The following is a 7,077-nucleotide window of genomic DNA, read 5'->3' on the forward strand; positions in this document are numbered from 1 at the left end:
GCCAGGACACATCCATGGATGATGAAGGGGAACCATGTGTTTGGTAAGCAAAGCTTACTAGATCGGTAGATCAATTGTTGTTTGTCGGAGGAAGGGAGAGACACAACTAATGAGGTAGATCGATTGACGTGTGAGTAAAAACGAGTTATGAGGACCTAGCTAGCTATATGTATAGCGAGAGATCGGTCGGTGTACGTCCATTTGTTAGAGGCAAATAAGGCCCAGCGAGACGGATAGACAGAGAGAATGGAGCTAGCAGGTGGTGCGAGAGGCCCAACTACTAGCTAGATAGGGGGAGGAGTGCGGTTGTGAGATCGATGAAAAGAGGGGCGAGAGTTTACACGTGTGTCTGACCGTATGAGAGACACGAGGCAAGGACACATAAAGGAGGAGATTGAAGGTGTGTGTGTATGTTGTTGGCAGGCATCGCTGGAGAGGTTTATCGATTTGTGTGTGTCAGAAAGGAGTTGTGGAGGGAGAACGACCTAAAGAAAAAAATGAATGTTCCCGGTGGATATAATGCCGAGGGAGGGGGAGGGCGAGGAGGGCGTGTGCATGCACGAGAGAAAGTTAGTGGTAGCTACAAAGGTTAGAGGATTGTGTGGGTGTAAGAGACTAACAAAGATCATAATTTGATATGAAAGCGGATTCATATATTTGAATAGGAGATCATAGTGTTTTAAACATTGCATGCATGAATATAGCGGTGATACACATGTTGTGCACATGTTATACCATAATGTGATAATGCATGGCATTTGCAACTCACAGCTAAATACCGAACAATCTAAACCATACTATACATCAAACAATCTCACATTTTATTTGAATTTGTGATAATGTGTGGCGTTTGCAGCTTACAACTAAATATCGAACAATCTAAACAATACTATACATCGAACATTCTCACATTTTATTTGAATTTGTGGTAATGTGTGGTGTTTGCAACTCACATCTAAATACTTGTAGGCGTAGGGGGCGGGGCACCATACATAATGTGATAAACACATTATACATATGAGACATGCATGGTTTAGATTATGAAGATCTAGCTAGAGCTAGAAATGTAATGTGATTTGAAATCAAAATAAAGTGGATTCAAAAAATCTAGTTCGAGTTCATATAGTACACATAGTTCATATGTAACTCGAGACTAATCATGTGGTGTGCTGTGAAGATAATAGACAAACGATGGTTTAACTTGACAATAATGAGGATTGTAGATCTTATTAAAACAGAGAAAAGAACTCAAATGCTTTGACTTCACAACAATCATTACTGTAGATCTTATTCAAATAGAGAAACGAATTCAAATTTAGTTCCTATTGAAGCGGTAGTATATACGTTTGGAATGCACTAAAACGTTCATTTCAGTAGTAGGTTGCATGCATTATACACGTTGCGAAATATTTTAATTGAACATAACATGAATTCAAAGTTTTGAATGACATTTGTAGTGCGCATTGATTGGGTACAGTACACGTTAGGCTTGTCCGGAAATTTCAACTCGTGCCTTGTTAGCCCGAAATATTTAAGATATATCTTTGTCTCGTTGTGCTCCGACAACTCCCTCCATCTCAACCCGCGCCTTGCTATTCCGAAATTACAATGCGCGCGAAAACTCCCACCTCCTGTGAAATCCCGACACGCGAAATGCCCGTGGTACCCCTGAACCAAAAGAACCGCCTCAAATCGGTGGGGGTACTTTCGTAACTTACCCCACATTTCGGACAAGCGCGTCTCTAAGCCATGTTTCCCCATTGCCATCCCATCCGCCCACCCATTCGTACACCCTGGCCACGAAAACCCGCGACAAAACCCCACACCCTGCTCCGTCCGCCACCCAGCCGGAGCCTCTTCCCCGACGACGTCGTCCACAGCAACACCTCGACGTCCCTCATCCACCGTACCGAATGAGGATCCGTCGTCGATCTCATTGTCCCGCCGGTTCAGCCACCCCGTCCTCCACCTCCAAGGACTTGCCCCGACGTTCCCCTCGTCTTTTGCGCCACCTCCATTCCCACACCGCCGTCTTCACCTGCACCACCGGAAGAGCATCATCATCACCGTTTCCTCAGATGAAGCTGCGGCCTAATCGGCGCCACTAAAGAGGTTGTACACTAATCGCCGCATTTTCTTCTTGATTCGATCTCACGGTGCTGCCGGCGCTCGGTCCCGAGCCGACACGGCGCGGCTCCATCCACGGTGGCGTCGTCGGCCACTTCCTCCACGGCGTCGCTCCCTCGGCGGCGACGTCCACATCAGTAGGAGCTACCGCTGCTTTAGCTCTCGCTCGCGCTGCTGCTCTGCTCTTGCTCTCGGTCCCCTGCCTGGCCTACTCTTGCTCGTGCTCGCGCTGCTGCTCTCGCTCTTGCTCTTGCTTACGATGCTGCTCTGATTTAGCTACACTTCAGTCGACTGAATCGACTTTTGGGTCAGTCGATTTTCAGGAGGTGGGGGGGGGGCTCGCCGGGGTGAAGGAAGAACCAGCCGCAGCGGGGAGGGGGGGTCGCCGAAGAGGTACCCCACTATCTATTTAGGGTTCAGGATGGGGCGGTGGCATGGGGATCGCTTGAGAAAAAGCTCGGCACGGGGGGAGGGGGGGCTAGAGGGATGGCCAGGGCGGCGGCGGACCGGTGGCGGGGAGTGTTTTCGGGGTGGGCGGGGCGACGCACCGCCGGCTGCGGGTGGCGGGGGGCTGCTGTTTGGCCGGTGGTGGCTGGCGGCTCAGGGGGTGGAGGTTGAAGATGAACCGCAGGCCCTTGATTTCGTATCCAACGGCTGCAAAATCGACAGACCAGAGATGAAAAAGTCAGTCGACCGACGTGTAGCCTCACCTTGCTAGTGCGTTCAGTTTCGACAGCAAAATTCAGTTTCGACAGTTAAGTTCAGTTTCGACAATTAAGTTCAGTTTCGACAGTTAAGTTCAGAGATGAGCGGCTGATGTATTTTACATCTAGCACTTTGTGGTTATGTATTTTACGTCATGTATTGGAGATGCTATTAGAATTCCACTCAGGTTAACGTTGTTCGTTGTCTCTCGTCCTGCTTCAGCCTCGGCGTCGTACGACTCACCGGAGCTGCTCCAACGACGAAACCCTCCATCACAGCGGAGCAGTACCTCGGGCTCCATCTCCAGACGCCTAAGATCTTCTTCCCCTCCTCCGACAGCAAAGTCAGCCCGAGCATCCTCACCGGCCAACCCAATCACGCTGAGATCGACATGGCTTCGCCAAAGAGGTTGTACACTTGTTGCATCTCTTTTTTACTCTACATGTCATATATATTGTCCACTGATCACACGGATTTGTTCCTTTAGTGTCTCCTTGAAAGAAAAAACGAAGGAATTTTAATTTTCACTTGTCCTCCTTTTCAAATTCCTATTCATGAAGCACAAGACTAAGAGATAGTAGCATAATAGCATTATAACCGTACATTTTCTTGTGGTTTGACTTAATCTCACCATGCTTCTTTGCATCATGTAATCTTCCAATTGTTGTGAATCAAACACCCAGATTGGCAGAAATCCTGTGTTTTTAAATTCTCTGTTTTGCACGTGCATTCCTATCCTATTCCTGTCTATTTCCTATCCCTGCATTGTTGGAATCCTCCAATTCAAATGAGCCCTTATAGAATTACTGCTCTTACAGATAGTTGTCAAAGAAAAACTTGCGTGGTTTGTCCCGCTCCTGCTGCGCCGTCGTCCACCCCAGCTCAGCTGCTCCAACGACAGAAGGGTCCAGCACAGCAGGGATCCGGCCTCCAGACTGTCTTTCGCCGCCTCAGATCTTCTTCCCCGCCGCTGGCAGCCATGAAAACTGCATTACCATCATCAACCGAGCAGATGACCTCGAGGACTACACGGGTCCGCAAGAGAGGTCGCACTCTTTCGTGTCTGCTTACGTTATGCATCGCTTAATATTACATGCTACTTTATCGTCCTAATCACCGATTAGACTCTGAGTCAGCTCCAAACTAAAGGTCAAACTTGAGTTTTTAAATGGTTGTGGGGTACATATCGGGGCCGCTATCAATAGTATCTATCTACTATCTGGTTAATCTCCGGTGTCTACTATGAGTTTCATGTTGGGTGGGAAACAAACAATAAAGCAGCCATTATCTGTATTTTTTAACTGAAGCCATTATCTGCCTGCTATTATTGGTTTTGGATCTATCCACAGGTTGCTACCATCACTCTGGATTTCTGCATGCACTCCTTACATAATCTCACTATGTTTTATTCCTATGCATGACAGTTATTGTAAACAATGGAACTGAACATGTAGAGCAAAAGAGACGAGCCTTGTGTGGCAATAAAATTTCATGCAGACGTCGCTCCATGGTAGGCGCAAAGGCAGCCCCCCTCCACGCATTTCGGATTGTAATCGAGAGGAAGATATCTGTTCTGAGGGGGATTCAGAAGGAGAAGAGAACTCCTATTTACCCCCTGAGGTCTTCGCTCTAACTTGGCATGCTGATGTTGGTTATATCATGCATATGGTGTCTTGCATTGCTTACATTATACATCAAATATGTCATCTGCTTAGTTTAGACATCCTTTGTCCGAATGCCATCTGTTTAGTTTATTCATCATTTATGTGAATTATGCAACGCCATCTTGTTTAGCCAGGCATCATATATGTGAATTTTGCAATGCCATCCTGCTTAGCCAGTCATCTTATATGTAAATTATATCAGGCCATCCTTTTGTTGTTACATATTACATTTGTCAACAATGTTAGTACATTCAACTGCTCTTCGTGTGCATCAGCCATCTGACACGGTGATGGCAAATTTTGGAGTGAAAACAAGGTCTTCAGAGTAGACTATGCTATCTGACGAAGCGCATATATCGCTGGTTACGGATAGCTCCTCAGAGGAGGATTCAGAGACAAATGACCAGTCCTATCCCCCCCGAGGTATACACTCTAACTTGGCAGGGTTATGTTGCTCATATCGTGCGTATGGTGTCTCGCATTGCTATGTCATTTCATTAGTTTAGACATGCTTTGTGTGAATGCAACCTGTTCAGTGTCTAATTACCATATATGTGAATTATGCATTGCCATCTTTATGCAAGACATTATATATGTGAATTATACAATGCTATCTTGTTGCAAAGGCATTATATATGTGAATTATGCAATGCCATGATGTTTACCCAATCATCATGTATGTGAATTATATAATGCTATCTTTTTTTGTATTATGTGTTCCATTTGTCGACAACGTTTGTATATTCAACTACTCTTCCTGTGCATCAGCCATTTGAAGCGGTGATGGAAGTATCTGGAGTGAAAACAAGGTATTTAGAGCAGACAATGCTAACTGCTGAAGCAGACATCTTGCTGGTTACAGAGAGCTCCTCAGAGGAGGATTCAGAGACTGATGACCAGTCCTATTTCCCCCCTAAGGTCTATGCTCAAACTTGGCAAGGTTATATTACCCATGTCATGCATGTTGTCTTGCATTGCTTAGTTTTTACATCATATATGCATTTCCATCTTCTTACTTGCTTACTATATAAATCATATATTTGAATTATATCATGCCATCATGTTTACATAGTACATACACATCATCTATCTGAATTATGGCATGGCAACCCATTTAATAAAGACATCATATAGTTATATCATCTCATCCTGTTTAGTGTTTACAGTCATCATATTTTGAATTATGGCATTCTATCCATGAATGTATGTGAATTATGGCATGCCAACCTATTTAATAAACACATTATATAGTTATGTCATGTCATCCTATTTACATAGTCTCATGTTTTGAACTATGTCTTTCCATCTTTTTTAGTTAGCCATCATAATGTGAAATTGTGTCATGCTATCCCGTTTGGTTAGACAACATAAATATGAATTATTTCATGCCCTCTTTTATTCCCCACTATCCATTGCACCTATCTATCATACAATGTCTATACTTTCAATTACTTTTCTTGTTTATCAGCCATTTGAATTGGAGAGTGTGATGGCAGTATCTAAGGGACTAACAACACGGTCTTCAGAAAAGATAGTGCTACCAGTTGATGCAGATAGAACGACGGTTGTACTTGCCCAAGGACCAGATCCACCACACATTACCCAGACTCTCGCAGATTGTACCCCTACCCAGTTGGACAGAGAACCAGCTACACCCCTTCTAACCCCAACCCCGGTAGATAGTAACCCAGTTCCAGTTGACACAGCACCGTCTCCACCACAGTGCACCCAAACACGAGCAGTTTGTAAGGGAACTACAGTGCCCAAAGCACGAGGACCACCACTCCGAATCCCAACTCAACGCTTAAAGGAGAAGAAGATTTCTTCTCAGGTCAGGTTCTGTAGCTATGGTTCATACTCCTTTGCTCTTGCATTACTATATTTACTCATACCAACTATTTTCAAATTTGAAGGATGGAATTGAAACTCCAATGGCGCAATAGGTATGTTTTAAACCTGTTTCTTTAACTGGTTTGCTGTCGTAACCTGCTTTATGTTGATTTCAATTTCAATTGAATAAACAGTTATGTTCTCATGTCATGCACATTACAAGTGTTGTTATTGCTCTATAGTTACCCACACTTATATTCTGTCTATTCTGCTTTGTCTTGAACAAATATTATTTGAACTGTGTCTCTATCTTGATTTGGCAACAAAAACTAGAATGATATAGACCATAAAGTGACCATGGTACATAGATATATGTTTGTTTCATGTTGTTATCCTATCCACTTTACTACTGAACTCATTTACCAAAATGAGTTTTATATACAACATGGTAAACATGTGATGTGTCCGCTTGTTTCTCTTTTAGAATGCGGACAAAATATTGGAGAATAGTACCGCGTTATCCAATGGTAAAGGAAGTAATGCAGATAAGGTTCAAGATAGTGAGACATGTTGGGTTCGTAGCAGAAATTCAAAATTTTCTACGCATCACCAAGATCAATCTATGGAGTAATCTAGCACCGAGGGGAAGGGGAGTGCATCTACATACCATTGTAGATCGCTAAGCGGAAGCGTTGCAAGAACGCGGATGAAGGAGTCGTACTCGTAGCGATTCAGATCGCAGTTGATTCTG

The sequence above is a fragment of the Triticum aestivum genome, chromosome 3D (genome assembly GCF_018294505.1).
Source record: "Triticum aestivum cultivar Chinese Spring chromosome 3D, IWGSC CS RefSeq v2.1, whole genome shotgun sequence".
In the NCBI taxonomy this organism is placed as follows: Eukaryota; Viridiplantae; Streptophyta; class Magnoliopsida; order Poales; family Poaceae; genus Triticum; species Triticum aestivum.